Below are 20785 nucleotides of genomic sequence, written 5' to 3'. Positions count from 1 at the left end.
TCTACTTGGCCACAACAGATTTTTATTTCTATATTACATGTTTTGTATGTGTTTGATTTGGATCGCATTGACTTCTTAGACCAGTGAGGATCATAAAACCATGTATTACTTTCTAATACCTAATAAAGTTGACTGGCCTGACCGTCACCAGAGCTCATTTTTAGTCGGTGAGTGTTAGATTTGGCCCAGGCTCATATCCCACAACAGACATTATTTGATTTAATTTGATCCACACATTTATTTCCATGCGTTTCTATCAGTATCAGACATGTCATGCAGTCTTCATTGTTTCATAATGGCCTTGACTCGAGATGCCCGACTGTTGATGCTCCAGCGCCAGGCGCATACGGTCTGAGCGATTGCTTTTTATGGCACATTAAAAACCATCATGTGAAAATCCAACGTAGCAAATGCTAACACTTAAAAGGGATATTAAGACATCCTGAGCCATTAGTTCCCTGAACCCGAGCTCACTAAACTTCCCCGACAACCCTTTAAATATGGGTTAGATAAATGATACAATCTCTCAAGCTCTTCCGCTTTCCCCTCCTCGAGCATATTAAACTCCTCTACACCCGGAATAGGTGGACTAATGATGAGGTGTCCGTTCTGATGGTTCCGTTGCTGAAATATGTTGGTCGGCCATCGGAGCGAGACGCTTTGAATAAACATCAATCTCAGGCTCCTTCTGAAGTCGAAGACAATTGTCCAAACCGTACAGCGTAGACGGCCGACAGGAAACTGACAAGTAGCCAAGAGATGCCGGCGTAACGGTCAGCCGATCATGATTTACATGCTATCTGGCATTTGGGCCGGCTGACGGAGAAAACTATCACTCAGCTCTATTTGACTTTTTCGCTCTGACAGGCCCCCCGAAGTCATCCTTGTGTGTCTATATGTAAAGCGCTCCTTTTTCTTCTTTCCACTTGTGTTCTTCCTTCTCATGTTCCTCTGGTCATTTGCTTTCAGGGTTGACCATCTCGATGTTGCAATGCCAATTTGGCGCGTTGGCCGTGACAAGGGGAGAGTTGTAGCATGTTGTATCGTTCCACCCGACAAGCCACGGGGGTTGTTGTCTGCATCCCTGATGCTCACCAACAGCCCAAAACGCTGGCACATTGATGAACAAACCCTTATTCGGCGTGTAAAATAAGTATTGAGCACTTCACCAATCTATTTTCACTGTAAAATGCTTTGGACTTGACATTCTCACTTAATGTCAGAAACAACCAATCAACATACACAAAGATAACTACATCATTATTTTAGAAAATAGGTAATGTTTAATACAGTAAAATGGCACAATCGCCTCACAGCAAGAAGGTCGCTGGTTCGAGCTGAGGCTGGGTCAGTTGGCATGTCTGTGTGGAGTTTGCATGTTCTCCCCGTGTTGGTGTGGGTTTCCCCCGGGTGCTGTAGTTTCCACCACAAGTCCAAAATACATGCGCTTTGAGCGAATTGGGAGGGCTAAATTGGCTGTGGTGTATATTCATTTCTATTCAATTCACCTTTATTTGTATAGCGCTTTTACAATTTAGATTGTGTCAAAGCAGCTTCACATATAAGATCATAGTAAATTAAAACAGTGTCAGTTCAATTTTCAGAGTTTAAGTTCAGTTTAGCTCAGTTTAGTGTGGTTTAATAAGCACTACTGAGAGTCCAAACACTGAAGAGCAAATTCATCGATGCGTAGTTCTATCTATCGCTAATCCTGCAAGCTGGTGGCGACAGCCGCGAGGAAAAAAACTTAACCAATTGGCGAAAGTGAAGAAAAAAAACCTTGAGAGAAACCAGACTCAGTTGGGCACGACTATTTCAGTTTCTCCGCTGGTCACACGTCTTTTGCAGAGCTGTATGTGTGTCAATGAAAGTGTATGGGTGTTTCTCAGTGAAGGGTTTTATCTGGAAGGGCATCTGCTGTCTAAAACATGTGCTGGATAAATTGGCGGTTCATTCCGCTGTGGTGACCCCAGATTATGAAGGGATGAAGCCGAAAAGAAAATGGATGTATAAAAAATGAAATGATGCAAGGCAAAATTATTGAACACATGACGAAAGTGAAGTGTAATAAGGTGCGAAAGACCAGACAGCAGCTGAAATCTCTTAGATTTTACAAAGCAACCCTGCCATCTTTGTCGGTGTATATTCATATTAGCTGGTGCAGTCACAAGACCTACATTACCAGATGATGAAGATGAAACCAGGGCGGATATTTCAGCAAGACAATGATCTCAAACACACTCAGTTGATTTCAGAAAATAGAGCTACTAGAACGATCCGGCCAATCACCTGACTTGAATACAATAGAAAATAACATATAAATATTAGAGTTTATCGATGAAATCCTCAAAACCATCAAGATTTTTAGACTCTGTTCAGGTTTGGTGGGAAAAAAAAAACATTTTAGCAACGCATGCAACTCCTTTCTCCACAGAGGAGGCATCTTGAAGCTGTCATTACCAAAAAAGCCTTTAATACGAAGTGTTAAATACATTTAAGTAGTTCAGCTCATTGTAATTACGCATAACCAAATTTCAGAAATATATATTTTTTTTATTTATTTTATTTGTATGTTCGGATTCTTTGGATTTTTGCCAAAATTTGGTTCAACATTATGTCACCAACTTCTTTAGAAATATATTTACCTGGAATAATCATGATTGCTCAAAACCTATGGTCTCTTTTAATGTTATAACTCCCTATGGTCCCTTATAAATGTTCATAAGTTTTAAAATAATCGAAATATTAAAAAATTTTCAAAGGTTTAAGACGCAGATGACCAATAAACACATCATAATAGGCTCCATTGTACCTGCTGTATTGCCCGCATTTGACGCCACTTTGTTAATACGCTCCGAGTTCTTGGGGCTCGTAATTAAGAGCTGATATTAAAAACGGACGCATGTAGTACCACACTGACCTTTCAGCGGGAAAATAACGGCTTCTCATAATCAGCTCTGTTGAGTAAGCAACCTACAAGGCAAGGTTATAGTCTGGGAAAAATAAAAGGCTGTCCTGAATGCGATTTCACAAGTCAATAAACTTCCAGCGTGCGCGCGTGTGGCCGCGGCGGTTATGCTGATGCGCAGGTTTTTAAAGAGTCAGGACAGCGGGATCCCTCCAGACATTTGTAACGCATCAGATAGGAAAGCATCAATCTCTCCCTCCAAAGTGCCCCGAATTTAACACGGCCAGAGGCAACGCAGGCAAGGAGAGCAGTTAAATGTTCTTTATTTATCTCCCTCTGAATTCTCTCAGTAGGCTGGAGGGGTGAAATTGATATGGATGCGTTCCAGGGTTTTATTTTGCGGCGTGCTGTGACTTTGCAGCGTCTTGTTTTGTATCCACTTATTTATTTATCATCTGTTTCCCTATGCCGCTTTTTATTTGCAGCGCCGTTACCAGGTTTTGTGTCGCTGTAAATTGAATTCCCTTCAACACAAAACCCAATGATATTCCACGGAAATGTGCCTCCGACAGTATATTTTCATATTAACATTTCATTTACAGTGTAGGCTCTAGTAGAAGAGGGGAAAAATCCTTGTCTGACAGTCCATGTGTGTGAAAGTAAGTCAGAGTTTTCTGTTGGAGCGTAACAAGCTTTCCCAAACAGTGGCACTTGTTTTTTTTTTCTCCTCTGTTTTTTTTTCTTTTGCGGTTTCGCTGTGACTGAATCGGCAAGTGCATCTTCCTCTGCCTTTCTGCCTTTCTCCACGCACCGCAAACTTCTGCTGACACCAGCAGAGAAACATCTTCTTCCACCCCTTAACAATTTTAGCCACTGGTCCATCACTCTCGTCAAACCTTGTGTGTTGAATTTTTACCTCACCGCAGCTGATAGTAGACTGCAGCACGAGACTTCAAGAAAGTTCAAGAAAAACAACGGTTTCAGCTTATTTTACTCACACCTGGGCTAAGCTGACTAGTTGAGCAGTCTTTACTGCGCTGCTTTCATTAGGTAAATCTACTGGATTCAATGCAAGCATTAAATAAATGTAAAAGTAGAGATCATTAATCACCGCTTGCTTTACTTTATCCATTTTATTTTAGGGTACTGTTCTTGCTAATAATTTACCATCAGCAATGACTTTTGCCTCAATAAACTCTTAATTCAGTGCATATTGATATGAGAGTATGTATTTTATATTGCAAGTACTAATAAACAGCCAATATCTTAATAATAAGCAGGTAACCCACACCGAATTTCTTCGCAGATTTTCACCCATTTTTAGCCCATCATTGAGTCTACTTATTTGCATATGTAAATCTGTGTAAATTTATTTAGTTTTTAAATTAATTTCAGTAAGATTATTGACTAATATGAAAATGTTTGTGTAGTTTATTTACAATACAGTTTGTGAGGTAATATTTTCTGTCTTTTAGTAGATATTATATGAGTGAGCTTTGTTTACCAAATAAGTGGATTTGCATTGTAAACATTAAATAAAAGTTAGGAAGGTATTAATTTTTATTACATATATTATATTTGTAGTTATGCTACTCCAAAATCTTTCTGCATAAACCTGCAGATTTGCTACAAAATTCTCAGCAGAAATACCAAAAAATGTTTCAGATTCTGTCCGGCTCTAGTAATAAGCTGCTAGTTAATAGTGAGAATTGATTCTTAAGCTAAAGTGGTTGTTAAACTAATAGTCATACTTCTGTGTTGCTCAGAAAGGCAGGTTGTTGTGAACTTTTCTTTTGACTTTTCATCATTTTACTTTTTAACTTTACTTCTTAGTTTGTATATATTTTCAAAAGGATGAGTTACAGGAATTCCTATGACAATCACAATATACAGTTGAAGTAAAAATTATTAAACCCCCTGAATTATTTTTTTTCTCTGATTTCTGTTTAACGGAGAGAAGATTTTTGTCAACACAGTTCTAAACATAATAGTTTTAATAACTCATTTCTAATAACTGATTTATTTCATCTTTGTCATTATGATAGTGAATAATATTAGACTAGATATTCTTTAAGACACTTCTATACAGCTTAAAGTGACATTTAAAGGCTTAACTAGGTTAATTAGGCTAACTAGGCAGCAAAGGATAATTAGGCAAGTCATTGTATAGTGATCGGTTGTTCTGTAGACTATTGAAAAAATATAGCTTAAAGGAGCTAATCATTTTGACCTTTAAATGGGTTTAAAAATATGTAAAACTGCTATAAAAACTTATTCTAGCTAAACAAAAGACTTCCTCTAGGAAAAAAAATATTATCAGACATACTGTGAAAATTCCCTCACTCTGTTAAACATCATTTGGGAAATATTTAGTAATTAAGTAAAGAAAAAATCAAAGGGGGGCTAATAATTCTGACTTCAGTTGTAAATGCTGGCAGTATATAAGTATAAAACAGCATTTGAGTACTGCTGTCAATAGAACATAACTTGAGCTTATTAAATCTGAAAAACAGCTCTTTGAGGATGTTTAAGATGCAGTGTCGACCAGTGAACAGCTTGTGTTGCAAAGGACAGTAATTTTTTGCGCATCACTCTTCGGTTTTGTCTGTGCGTGTTTCTTGGTGCACAAACAGTGGAAACAGACAATAGATTATCTTTTTTTTTTTCTAAGTGATAAACAGCCAATATCTTAATAATAGGCGGGTAATAAGCTACTAGTTAATAGTGGGAATTGGTTTTTAAGGTAAAGTGGTGGTTAAACAAATAGTGTTACTTCTATAGTATGTTGCTCAGAAAGGCAGGTTGTTGTGAACTTTTTATTTTACTTTTCATCTAAAACCTTTACTTCTCAGTTTGTATAAATATTTTTTAAAGTAGAAGGATAAGTATGTCAGTATGCAAGTCAATCAATAAGTATAAATCAGCATTTGAGTATAACTGCTGTCATCAGAACATAACTTGAGCTTATTAAATCTGGAAAACAGCTCTTCGAGGACGTTTAAGAGGCAGTGTCGACCAGTGAACAGCTTGCGTTGCAAATGACAGTGATTTTTTTGAGCATCACTCTTCGGTTTTGTCTTACTGTGCGTGTTTCTTAGTGCACACACAGAGGAAACAGACAAGAGATTATCAATCTTCATTTTGTAATTCATGAAGGCCCGCTTGTCAGGTATCCAGCGGTGACTGAAACAACTCATTCTAGCGTGCTGGGGTAGAAACCCGAGGGAACGGCAGGCTCCTCCACCTTTCGGCTGTCAGCTCGATGCTCACCGCGCGGGATTAACCCTTCTGTTCCTCACACAGGTGCGCGGGCACCCACGCGTCCAGCCTCATTAAGATAGGGGGCAATTTGGTGCTGCCTCAACAAACGGGAAAACAAGCGGCGCCAGCGGTTGCTGGGTCCAGCTCTGCGGAACCGCATTCCCACCGACGGGAGACTCTCAGTAGGCCTCTCCGCTAGCCCGGCACACTCAAACATGGTTAATTATTCAAGCACTGACGCAAACTCAGCCGAGACGCCATGAAAAATATTAGCTTATTTTTTGTTTCATATGTTTTATTTAAAGCATTTTGGGTCTGTTTGCCCATGAAAATCTTCATTAAGTTAAATTATGAGGTAAAATAATAGTCATAATAGTGAAGCAAATTGAAGATAGCTATAATTGTGGCAGTACTGAAATTATGTGATCAAACACCGTAATTATGCCATAAAAAGTCAAAATTCGTGCAAAAAAAGTAAAATTTTAAGGTTGAAATTGATTGTTGTGGCTATTATAAAAGTATGAGATACAAAAGTTATAGTTATGACAGAAATTACAATTATTAGAGGTCTTGTTGCAAATATGAGATCATAACTAGAGTTGTGAAGACGCAATTATGTTGTCAAAATGGTTGACAGAAAAATATGACCAAAAAAAGTTATAATAACGACGTACTGAAAGTGAGGGAGTCATAATTCTGAAAATTATTCATACTGATGACAAAAAGTTAAATTGTGACTGTGGTTGCTGGGTCCAGCTCTGCGGAACCACTTTCCCACCGACGAGAGACTCTCAGTGGGCCTCTCCGCTAGCCTGGGACACTCAAACATGGTTAATTATTTAAGTTCTGACGCAAACTCTCCTTAGACACCATCAAAAACATTTGCTTGTTTCTGATATGTTTTATAATGAGCATTTTGGGTATTTTGGTTTGTTGCAAGTTAAAATCACGAATAATTTGTGATCATGATGTAAAAAGCCATAATCGTGACACATGTTGATGATAGATAGTTATATAAAGCTATAAATGTGAGTGTTGAAATGATGAGATCAAAATCCATAATTATGCCATAAAAAATAATATTAGTGCAAAAAAAAAGTGAAATTGTAAGATTAAAATCAATTATTGTAACTATTATAAAAGTATCAGATACAAAAGTTATAGTTATGACAGAAATTTAAATTATTATAGGTGTTGTTTTAAATATGAGCGCATAAATGTGATACAATTATAACTGACTTGGTCAAAGGAGGAGTCCTTAAGACAAAATCATGACAGAAAATGAACAAATTATGATGTCAAAATGGTTGACATGAAAACTATGACCAAAAAAGTTATAATTATGACATACTAAAAGTGAAGGAGTCATAGTTCTGAAATTATTTATACTGATGACAAAGTCAAAATTAAGAGTTTTGATTTTGACTGGTTGCTGGGTCCAGCTCTGCGGAACCACGTTCCCATCGACGGGAAACTCTCAGTGGGCCTCTCCGCTAGCCCGGGACACTCAAACATGGTTAATTATTCAAGCACTGATGCAAACTCTCCTGAGACGCCATCAAAAAACATGTATTTATTTCTGATATGTTTTATAAAAAGTATTTTTAGGAATTTGGATTTGCCCACATCCAAATTATGAAATCCCCACTAACTTAAAATAACGAATAAGTTGTGATCATGATGTAAAAAGCCATAATCATGAAACAAATTGATGTTAGAGAGTTATATAAAGCTATAATTGTGGCAGTGTTGAAATGATGAGATCAAAATCCATAATTATGCAAAATCAAGATTGAAATCCATTGTTGTAGCTATTGCAAAAGTATGAGATACAAAAGTTATAGTGATGGCAGAAGTTGAAATTATTAGAAGTCATGTTAAAAATATGAGCGCAAAAATATGATACAATTATAACAGACTTAGTCAATAAAGGAGTCATTAGGACAAAATTATGACAGTAAATAATCAAATTGTGATGTCAGAATGGTTGACAGAAAAATATATTCAACATACTGAAAGTCAGGTCATCATTCATCATTTCTGTTATAACTAATGACAAAACAATCTAAATTGTGAGTCATAACCATGACTGTCTTAATTAGTACAGATATAGTAAATAATAAAACACCTTTGTTACATTCTTATTGAGAAGAATGACAGATGAATGCATCAGAAATGTTGTGAGTTATTGTGCATTGACTGCTAGTTGTAACATATATTATTCTATTTAATGTTTAGCATGGTATAAATGCAAGTCGGATCTTCAACCTGTATTGGATTTAAAGTACTTTTAGCTGCAGCATCTTTAAAAGTTTAGCAAGGAGAACTAATTCAATCTGAAAGAACACATTTGATTTCCGTCTCTCTTCATTTTTCCTTTTTTCATTTTCATTTTCGGGACGTGGGTGATCAGAAGCAGTTTAAAACTAGTTTACATCATCAAAAGTTCACTTACTGTGGATTTCACCATCAAGGTGGAGAGCAAACTTAATTACCCAGCCAGCGAGGGTGTAGCCGAGGTCCGCTCTTAATAAATCTATCATTAATATTGCCAAGTGCATAAATCTGCAAATTTGAAAATCACTTTGATCGCATCTCGCTTCTCACTCTCTCCAATTGCAGTTTTTACTTCTTCCCATTCTGCTTTTTTTTTTTTCTCCCCCGTCTCTCAAACCATTAAAGATTGAAATGTACTTTTTCGAGAAGCGGGCCCAAGAAATAGCGGGTTCGGTTCATTTCAGAAGAGCTAGTTTATGGCGACCTTTTTTTTTTCTTTTTGCCTGTGAATAATTCACTCTCTTAAGGAGCTCTGTGGGCCCTCCTCACTTGGCTTTGATTGGGGAAAATGTGCTGATTTGCAAGCAATAGCCTCAGGCACCCACCCTAGAGCTGCCTTTGGGGTTGGGGGGCGGCTTCAGTCCCGCTCCCCACCTCCGCTCCCCATCCCGATCAACCGGTCGGCAGCCCAAAAGTCCGGCCTAAGAGCGCCAAATACAGTCCTTAAAGAATTAGCATAGAGTGCTGAAACTCTTGGAACCCCCCTGAGGAGCGCGGCCTGATCTAGGAGCTGATCCTCAGAGAGACGGTCACTGATAGCTCTCCCAAACGCTGGCCGAAAACCTTCCATCACCCCAGGCTGCAATTTGTCGCTTGACCTGCCAGGGGCCTTTAGAAAATCCTCACCGGAGGAGAGGAGCGCGTTTCTGCTCCTGCCGGCTCTAAAGCGTGGAGCCAGTGTCATCCTCATCTGTTTTTATCCTGGCATTTATGCATGTGGAAAACTTGACCGCCATGAGGGTCTGAAAGAGAAAACTTCCAATGTGCCTAGGAGTGCGTTTAGGTGGCTGTGTTTTTTATGTTTAATGCTAGACTGAGGGATCACTGGAGGATAAAGACACCGCTTTTCATGCTTCATGGCTTTTTGCTGTCCGGAGGTTATTAGTTGTCAACTTCAAGACAAAGATTTGAATCTCTGACTGTTTGCTAAATAGACTCAAATAGACTAAATTGACTTCAAACAAAAGTTTTAAAACGGCAGTGATGTTACACTAAAGAAGTAATTCATTGGATTTAATCATTCTTCTTTAAGGTAAGTGGTTGCAAACCATTTATGTTGACTGAATTTAAACGAACAAATGAAGTTGAATGTTACAAAATTTGAGTTGTTTGTTACAATTCAGCCTATAGAAATTGTTTGCGACCAATGTGTAAATCCAATGAATCGTTTTGTTTCAGTGTACTATAGAGAAGAACCATTTTGGTATCCCAAACGACATTTTGTTGAACATTTATTAAACAGTTATTTTCAATCAATCAATCAACCTTTATTTATATACAGATATGGCCTCTGAGAATGCACGTTTCTTCACGCGCAGTGCTGCAATTTGCCGAGGGGTGCGTTTAATATAAGGAAAAGAAAAAACGTAGTATATGCGCCGACATGTATCTCCATGGTGCTCACGGCGACCCGAGTTCGATTCCTGACTCGAGGTCCCTTGCCAGCTCTTTCCCTCTCTCTGCTCCCAACTATTTCCTGTCAATTCTCTGCACAATTCTGTCCATTAATAGTTAAAAACCCCCAAAAAATTGTTATGAAAAAAAATAATAACATCTTATAGGCTAGGAGTCTTTTATTTACTTATAATTGCCCTTATGTTTCGCTTTTTAATTTAAATGTGTTGCATAAAATAATAAAGTACTTTAAACATTAAACTTGGCATTTAAAAGGTGTGTTTGTGCATGAAACGTGCGCATTTAGATGCATGTATTTGTGTGCGAGAGATGTGCTAAAGAACGCTCAATTCACAGCTCCTTTTCTTTGTATCTTTATTTTTTAGATAATGAACACATATTTGTATTCACATATAAATACAACAGAAAGATAGAAAACTTTATAAATAACGTATCCACTTTTGTAGGCTCAACACAGTTTCATAGATCTAGATAAAATAGCCTAAGCTAAATTGAAATCATTTGAAGATATACATATGTCGGATATAATAAAAAACAGTAAATGAATTAACCAATATAAAACAAACGCTATTACAATTTAGGTATATACAGTATAATATATAAAAAAATGAAATCGTTTTAAGCCATTTTTAATTTTAATTTTAATTTTTGCATTAAAAGCCAATTTAAACAAGCGGGTCTTAAGCTTTAAAAAGTGTTTTTCTTAGTGTGAAGAAAGTTGAAAATTGTTAAAGGATATTTAAACGATTATTTTAACAATTATCCTTATATCCTGTGTATTTTGTTGTCACTAAAGTTATTTGAACCAATTAAGTAACCACTGAATACCTTCAAGGAATTATAAAAGACAATAAAGAACCTTTGTTATATATTAAAGCACGTTTACAGTTGTAGTAAAATCTTTAGTGTATTGTTATCACTCTCACGATTATGATTCCTGTGTAAATGCAAATGCAAAGGTTTTTCCTCTGGGATTTGAATGTATTTGTACAGTGTTTAAATGTTAGCCAAACACATTATTTGCCATTTATTCAATGCTTTTCTTACTTAGATATTTGGTCTTATTTCTAGTCCAAGTATCTCTTATATTAAGTAGCATTTTCTGGACAAGCAAAACATAATGTCTTGTTTCAGAAATAATATACCAATATTAAGTGAGTTTTCCCTTTAAACAAGCTAAATAAAATGACAATGAGGCAAACAAAATAATTTAGTTTTTCCTTTTGATATAAGATTATATTTCTTGCCTCATTGGTAGATTATTTTGCTTGTTTAAAGAAAAAACTCGCTTTATTTTGACATATTTTTTCTTAAAACAAGGCAATATGCTTTGGTTGTCTAGAAAATTCATCTTGATTTAAGATTTTTTAGATATTTGAACTAGAATCAAGATGAAAAATCTGAGTAAGAAAGCGTGTTTTGCAGTGTTACAGTATTTAATGCAATGTCAAAATGAACGATCTACTTTGTTAAAGTGTAATTAATATATGCATTCATAATAACTTCCAATTTAAATACACTTCCCTTAATAAATATGAATAAACCTGCATATCCTTGGAAACTCTATCTCACTAATTTTGACTGAATAACTTCTTTATAGCTTTAATAGCGATAATGCCAATTACACTTAATACTCCCAAGACGACGCTGTGATTATTTTTAGATTTGATGAATAGATTTCTGTATTTGTCTTGCATTAATGCTTGTTATGAATGTTGTTGAAGCATCTGTTGTGGTGTTTGTTTTTAACACTTAAACATAACAACATTGCAGTTATTAATGTAGCAATTAATCTTAATAAAGAATTTAAGGAAAACATGCCATCTGATAATTGGTTTATAACTACATGGTTACCATTTAACATGTAATTAAAGCAACTGAGGGTTCACTTAAAGGAATAATCAAATAATTAATAATATTAATAATCCAGAATGTTTTACTTTCAGCAAACACACACACGAAACAACAAAAGCAAACAGAAAAACTATTAATTTTTATAGAATTATTCTCAGGTTTCCTTAATTTATCCTGTTAAATGAAACTAAGCTATCAAAATCATTGCAAAAAAACAAGCTAAACAGAAATTCTGCTTTCTTCTGTGTGTTTTCTGTCCACAAAGTGCCTATTTGCTGCAGTTTATGGAGTGTCATGAAGCCTCCTCTAATTGCTGTTGCATTTGCTGCTCGACAAAACAGAAAAACATGCTTTTGATGAAACTGAGAATATTTTTTTTTTCCTTCCACAGAAGTCTTAGATCATCGTCTGACTCAAACCACCATGAACTAGATGTCCAGCCAGCAGCTTCTGAGGGGAACATCTCGTATCTGGCAGAAATCTCGATGCGATCAGATATCGGACGGTAAGAGCGAAGACAAATACACACACTAAACATCTCAGTCAAAGAGTCAGGCCTGTTTAAATCTCACTCCTGCAATCTAAATACCACCTGTCCGCAGTTCGCGTCAGCACTTTTCACATCCAAATTAATTTTTGGTCGGGTATGGCTCTTGCTTTGTTTGCCGGGAGTCTTTGCATCTTCAAGAAAGATGGGAACGGGAGGATAAAAGACACTTTTATAATCAACATTTTGTCCTTAAGCAGTCTTTTTCTTCTCAAACGAGTTTTCATTATTTATAAGCGCTCCGGAGGTGTAACTGGGCTGAGATTTCACGCAAAGGTTTGATAGGAGTTAGATGAAGCTTACAGAATTGATTTGAGAAGCATGGAAATTATTATCTGCTCTGTTAACGCATTTCGCCTTGTATTCTATGAAGAAGTTGAAATCTCAGCGTGTGGACGCGTGCAGCGGCTTTGTGTGGAAGTGAGAACGCAAGTGTCCACTTGTGACTTCAAAGATGAAATGAAGTGCTCACAAACTGGAATTGAGATGAATTTCGGTCTTGAAGAGGTATCAAAAATATCAAAGAAATCTGAAGCGGCTAATTTGATGATTGCTTGTGACTGTTTCCTTCTCTCTCATCCAGCATCTCAAACAGAGTCATCGTTTTTTAAGGAGGAAAATCAAGCTAAATGCATACATAAGCCTTGCATACGTTTTCTTTTTCGATATGACGAACAGTTCAACACTAAGAATGGCTAAATCTACAATATCTGTTTGATGCTGATCTGCAGTCCAGCTGTATTGCATAAATATAATGAACATACACCTGACAGTTGCATAAGATGCAGTTAGGTACACTGATTCATTGTGTATGGAAAAAAAAGGAAAGAGGTGATAGAAAATATACTTTTCTATTAACATTTTATTTATTTAATTATAATAATATTTATTTTATTGTAGCATTTTATTGTAACCTTTTATTAAAATGTATTTATACCTTAAGGAAATCAACTAAAACAGTGTTTCCCAACCCTGTTCCCGGAAGCACACCAACAGTTCATATTTTTGCATGGCTCTCTTATCTGACCCACTAACTTCAGGTTTTGGAGGCTCTTCTAAAACCTGGTTTATACTTCTGCGTCAAGTGACCGGCGTAACCCACGGCGCATGCAACGCGAGTAGCAGTGCATTTATACTTCTGCGCGCTGTCTCTGTCGGTCTGCATTAACACTTCCGAAACGCTAGTTGGCAGTGAGGTGTAAATTTCGAATTTCTTCGCTGTTGTTTTGCTTTTTCTGAACACTTTCGGGATGTACAAGTGGCTCAAACTCGCTCATTTTGAGGCAGGAACCGGCGGACGTGCAACAACTTTAACTATGAGGTAAACGCAAAACAAAACTTTCCATCCGGAGCTCCTTCACGGGACTCCACACCTGTAAACAATCGCTCCATCAGGCTGGCACCATTCACGCGGCTCTCGGTCCCGCCCAGACTCGTCAGCGCTACCAAGCCGACCAATCACAGAGCTTACGCTACGCGTTGTTGCGACATGTAGTTACATTTTTTGAGAGGTGCACGTCAGCTACGGCCACGGCGAAGGACTATGCGTCAGCGCCGTAGCATACACCGGCGTTTGACGCAGAAGTATAAATCAGCCTTCATGCTCTGATAAGTTGATTGAGGTGTGTTTGTTTAGGGAGAGGTTAACAATGTGTACTGTTGGTGTGCCTTTAGGAACAGAGTTGGGAAACACTGAACTTAAAGACTGAATATATGTTCATAAACAAATGTAAACCTCAAGCTAATTTCTTTAAATTGGTGAAATCCATGTGCACCAAGTATAGTAGATAACCTAAGGAAATCAAACAAAAACCATTTCCCAATCCTGTTCCTGGAGGCACACCATCAGTACATATTTATGGATGTCTCTTTTATCTGACCCACTAACTTTAGGTTTTGGAGTCTCTTCTAATGCTCTGAGTTGATCGAGGTGTGTTTGTTTAGGAAGAGGTTGAAAACGTGTACTGTTGGTGTGCCTTTAGGAACAGGGATGGGAAACACTGAAGTAAAAGACTGAATATATGTTTAGAAACGTATGCAGACCTCAAGTTAAATAATTAATTTCTTTAACCCTTTGATGCACAAGCTAAAAAATAGATATCGAAAAAATCTACTTAGAGGGGTCACTTTAGACCTTTGTAGTGCATCAAAGGGTTAAATTGGTAAAATCCATGCACACCATGGATAATCTAAGGAAATAAAACCAAATCTGTTTCCCAACCCTGTTCATAGAGGCACACCATCAGTACACATTTTTGGATGTCTCCCTTATCTGACCCACTAACTCCAGGCTTTTCAAGTCTCTTCTAATGCTCTGAGTTGATCGAGGTGTGTTTGATTAGGGAGAGGAAAATGTGTACTGTTGGTGTGCCTTTAGGAACAGGGTTGGGAAACACTGAACTCAAAGACTGAATATATGCTATAATCGTATGCAGACCTCAAGCTAAAACATTTATTTCTTTAAATTGGTCAAATCTATGCACACCAAGTGTAATAAATAACCTAAGAAAACAACTAAAACAGTGTTTCCTAACCCTGCTCCTGGAGGCACACCAAACATATATAGACCTCAAGCTATTTTTTTAAATAGGTAGAATCCATGCACACCAAGTATAATAGATATCCTAAGAGATAAATACAAAACATTAGAGGGAGTTTGGGAATCATTCAAATTGTTCCTAAACTGTGGCGGAAATGTATTGATTTATAAATAAGAAGGGAGGTGGCAATGTATATTAATGTAAAGTATTGAGAAGCATTTGTTGTTGTTTCATTTTTTTAATTAGCTTTTTTTCTGTTGTGTTGAAATCCATATATACAGTTACAATGCAATAAAAAAGAAAGAAAGGCAAACTACATCCAAAGCAAAGAGCTGAGGGTGAGTGGATCTAGTTTGAAAGAATTTTATCTCTCTTCTTTCCTCTCATCTCTCTCTATCAGTTCTATACACCACTGACATTTCTTTCCAAGAATGTTAATGGTGAATAAAAAAAATGACAAGAATGACTTAGACATACGTGTCAGGAAAAGAGGTCATCTCATGGCAGTGGGATGTTAATTCTCTTCTATTAATGAAATTTATCCCCTTCACTGTCTAGTCGCTTCAAAAGCAGGGACCCTCAGAAAAAAAAAATCGTAAGAGGCAGAAATAAAGGGGCTAAAAGACCTTTTTTTTTTTTTTTTTTTTTTTTAAGGCCACCGGGGGCAGGGCAAAAGGAAGAGACTGACAATCGTCAGGTGATTAAGAGGACTTGGAGGCTAGGTAGACCTACAAAATGAATAACCGTGGACCCAAAACCACGCCATAAGGCTCAATGGTTTGTGATTTGCAAGTTGATAAGACAAGAAGATTAATAATGCTGCATGATAATGGTTGCTGGCGACTCAGCTGGGGAGATGGTAATGATGTGATCCTGCTGTAGGAGCAGTTCAGCACGCCGCAGCGGTGAAGAGACGGCGAAAAAAAAATAAAACGCCAGGAAAAAAAAACCCACTCATCCCAATTGGCCCTCAGGATATGGAGAGTTTGAAAAATGAGAATACAGTTATCATTTTAATTAGATATAAAGTTTTTTTTTCATATAATTTTGCTGAAATGAGGACTTCAAAGAATGCATTTTGCAGCGTTCAGCCCGCTGTAATTCCTGAGTGACAGTTTTGTTAATTTGTGAGGTGTTTTTTTACTCCCCCTCCCCTGTTTGAATCAAACTTTTCCTTCGGGCGATTTGAAGAGGGCGTTATAAATGAAAATCAGGCAGGTTGTGTGTGCGCGGCTGTGTTTCCAGGGAGGACGGGATAACTGCAATCTCGGCTGTAGACACGTTCGATCTGATGAGTATCATCAAACTTAAAGCAAGACTTAATTTTGCTTAATAAGCATGAATAGATATTGATGGCTGTGCATCTTTGTCTTTAGTTTTTCGAATGCATTTTTTTTTTCATTCTAACCTTGTGTTGCTTGAATCCTTAGGGGCTCAGACATTAATAACGATCATCAATCTTGATGTTTTATTTATTATATTAAAAGTACCACTGATATGTGTAGCCTATATATTGTGCAAATGTACTACTACAACTGCTAAAATCTGAACTGACTACTATACTGCAATATATATGAATATATATATATATATATATATATATATATATATATATATATATATATATATATATATATATATATATATATATATATATATATACACACACACACACACACATACATATACATACAAATACATACACACACACATACATACATGGTCACTTTATTAGGTACACCTGTCCAACTATTTTAAGTAGTCAATCGCAACAACTTAATGCATTTAGGCATGTAGACATGGTCAAGACAATCTACTGCAGTCCAAACCGAGCATCAGAATGGGGAAAAAAAGGTAATTTAAGTGACTTTAAATGTGGCATGGTTGTTGGTGCCAGACAGACTGGTCTGAGTATTTCAGAAACTGCTGATCTACTGGGATTTTCAGGCACAACCATCTCTGGGGTTTACAGAGAATGGTCTGAAAATTGAAGATTGGAAAAACGTTGTCTGCTCTGATGAGTCTCGATTTCTGCTGCCACATTCGGATGGTAGGGTCAGAATTTGGTGTCAACAACATGAAAGCATGGATCAGTTGTGCCTTGTATCATTGGTTCAGGCTGGTGGTGGTGTAATGGTGTGGGGGACATTTTCTTGGCACACTTTGGGCGCGTTAGTACAATAGTGTACTCATCTTCTGATGGTTACTTTCAGCAGGATAACTCTCCATGTTAACAACGTGAATCATCTCCGACTGGTTTCTTGAACTTGACAATGAGTTCACTGTACTCAAATGGCCTCCACAGTCACCAGAACTCAATCCAATAGAGTACCTTTGGGATGAGGTGGAACAGTAGATCCACATCATGGATGTGCAGCCGACAAATCTGCAGCAACTGTGTGATGCTATCATGTCAATATGGACCAAAATCTCTAAGGAATATTTCCAGTACCTTGTTGAATCTATGCCACAGGGGATCAAGGCAGTTCTAAAGGCAAAAAAGGGTCCCACCTGGTACTAGCAAGGTGTACCTAATAAAGTGGCCAGTGAGTGTTTGTGTATATATACAGTATACTATATATATCAGCCAATAATTAAGATTTGCATTTCTAAAAGACAAAAACTCGCACATCATTTTTCAAAAACACATTTGCATAGATATACCCACACAAACTATTAATTGTTTACATGAACACAAATTAAAAACCAATTCAACCTTGTATTACAGCCACTGTTTAGTTATTAATATATCACCAGATTATTACTGTGCACAAATCCTCACACACGCACACACACACACACACACACACACACACACACACACACAGTTGAAGTCAAAATTATGAGCTCCCCTGTATATTTTTCCCCAATTTTCGTTTAACGGAGAGAAGATTTTTTTTCAACACATTTCTAAACATAATAGTTTTAATAACTCATTTCTAATAACTGGTTTATTTTATCTTTGTCATGATGACAGTAAATAATATTTTACTAGATATTTTTCAAGACACTTCTATTAGCTTAAAGTGACATTTAAAGGCTTAACTAGGTTAATTAGGCTAACTAGGCAGGTTAGGGTAATTAGGCAAGTTATTGTATAACGATGGTTTGTTCTGTAGACTATCAAAACAATATATAGCTTAAAGGGGCTAATAATTCTGTCCGTAAAATGGCTTTAAAAAATTAAAAACTGCTTTTATTCTAGCCTAAATAAAACAAATGATCAGACATACAGTACTGTGAAAATGTCATTGCTCTGTTAAACATAATGTGGGAAATATTTTAAAAAGAAAAATAATTAGAATAAGAATATTTAATTATAAGAATTAATAATAATCCAAAGGGGGGCTAATAATTTTGACTATAACTGTGTATATAACAATATATATATATATATATATATTGTTTTTTTATTTTATTTATAGGGAATGTGTTATATGTATTTTTAGACGTACATTCATCATGGCAATCCTTCTCAGAAAATGAGATGAACATTCTCCTACAGCATTCTGTCTCTGACAAATATCTTCTTAAAGTAAATCATATGTGGACTCCTGCAGTGCTGTTTCTGTGACCTCCGACCTTCATTTTGATCACAGCTGATCATGACTTGCTGATGTGTTTTCCTACACAGACTGCAGATGCGTTGTTTTTGTTGCATCACATGACAGTGCCGGTGTCTAACGTGTTGATAAACCACTTAGTGTCTTCGAGCAAACAAATTAAATGCGAAAAACAAGTCGTAATAAGTTTGTTCACAGGATCCCCGAGTGCCGACATGTGATATGGCACATGCTCATATGTGTGAAACGAGGGTGAGAGTTTGTTTGTGTATGTGTGTGCTTGTGTATGTGTGTGTGTGAGAGAGAGAAGCGTGAGTTAAACTTCAGAAAGCCTCACACAGTATCATCTCAGATACTCCGATAGCTTTCGCATTTACAAAACAAAGCGTGCGGCTTTTGCCAACAGAGCCGGGTTCATTTAAAACAATTCAAACTCATTTTTTCTCCCTTCTTTTTTTTTTTTTCTCTCCCTCCACGCCACGGCTGACACACAATCCCTCCATTTATATTTTAATTTGAGGCACTCTAGTTAATTATTGCAGCTGGGTTGTAATGACGAACTCCGCATTTGCATAGGTCACAATTAAATGAATGAATTTTCGGGGAAATATTCTACCATTGAAGTGTCAACTTTGCTAGAGGTCACAGTAGCTACGAATGCTCCCCCATGCCCCGTAATGAGTTAATAACTGCTATTAAACTCTAATTAAAAGGCCAGCGCTGGGTGAGTGAAACAGTTAATAGAGCAATATCTCAGATGTTTCTCTTAATGCATAGCCAAAGCAGAGATTGCCTATTCAAATTAAAGCTAGCAGGGTTATTGTCTGCGAGCCGGGCCTGCATTCTGACACTTTAATTACGACGGGGGAGGAAGTTGCATTTTTTACCAGACACACTTCTAAACCGTCGCAGGAAGTGATACCTTACGTAAGTTATTATACATGTCAGACTAGAGCTGTACACATATATATATATATATATATATATATATATATATATATATATATATATATATATATATATATATATATATATATATATATGGGGCTGCTGTGTTAACACACTGCGTCGGTCACGCTTGCCGCCGTGGATATTTGTCCTGTGGTGGGATTGACATCTATTTGAGCGTGTTGGGCTGTCAGCTTGACACAAAGCGAATGAGGCATATTAGACGCACGGTTTACGGCCTTTAAGTGGCGCGCCGATGCACTGATAGCCACCGGTAAGCAACGATAAGTGCCGGGAGAAGTGACAATGTCAATAGTCATAATCTGGGCCGCCAGGAAATGATGAAACACGCGTGCCGTATCTGCTAAACATGGCCCTCAATATAGCCGCTAATAAAATGAAGGGGGACATTTCTTTGAAGATGAAGTCGGGGGGAAATAAAGAAACAATCAATAAGCCGTCGGATGATAAATATGAAATTGGCGTGTAGAGTGAATATATTTGCTCCCGTCGGAGGGCTAAGAAGCCTATTTGTATGTAAATGTGGGATTGATTATATTTATTTGTGGAGATGCCGCTCTACCTGCGGGGTCTCCGTATGAGCGGCGGATACAGTGGGAACTGAAATGGTTGTTGATCGTCAGAGCTGTGGCTTAAGTGTTATGGTCCTCAAAGATTGAGCTGTGGTGCTCTGTTGGGAGATGCAGGTTTGAATCTGGGTTGTGTCCTGTTGAGTTTTCTCTATGCTGTATATGTATTAATAGGCAGAGATTGCCTTTATTGTGATCGGGCAGTTGTGTAGGAGTTCTAAAACATTTCTGCTAATGATTTTTTATATTATAATTATTATAGACTGTAGATGTAGTCTTTACCATTTATTTCTGACACTGGCAATCCCTTTAAAGTAAAAGGTGAATAAAATTGTAATAAAATAAAATAATGATAATAAAAAAGTTCATAAACTGACAGAAAACAAATTGGGAACGACAAAAGAGTATTTTCTTTTAAAACATAATGAGTAATTTTTATTTATTACTTTAAAATCATATGTAATGGTTAATGACATGTTTTTGTGTTGATATATATGTATCATCTGATGATGAGGATTGTTTATGTTATTAATAATAATAATAACAATAATAATGATAATAATAAAAATATATAATAATAATAATAACAACAACAAAATAAT

The 20785-nt window shown here is 36.8% G+C and overlaps 1 protein-coding gene across 15 annotated transcripts in view; it reads left to right on the top strand.

The window, feature by feature from the left end:
* mdfic (MyoD family inhibitor domain containing) overlaps positions 1 to 20785 on the top strand; it is a 348344-nt gene that overhangs the window by 227349 nt on the left and 100210 nt on the right. For all 15 annotated transcript variants that reach the window (XM_073945437.1, XM_073945438.1, XM_073945434.1 and 12 more), the window contains one exon: positions 12387 to 12500. The gene's annotated coding sequence lies outside the window, so the exon portion shown is untranslated. The remainder of the gene's footprint in view (positions 1 to 12386; positions 12501 to 20785) is intronic.

The sequence above is a fragment of the Danio rerio genome, chromosome 4 (genome assembly GCF_049306965.1).
Source record: "Danio rerio strain Tuebingen ecotype United States chromosome 4, GRCz12tu, whole genome shotgun sequence".
Lineage (NCBI taxonomy): Eukaryota > Metazoa > Chordata > Actinopteri > Cypriniformes > Danionidae > Danio > Danio rerio.
This window is presented reverse-complemented; position numbering and strand designations above follow the sequence as displayed.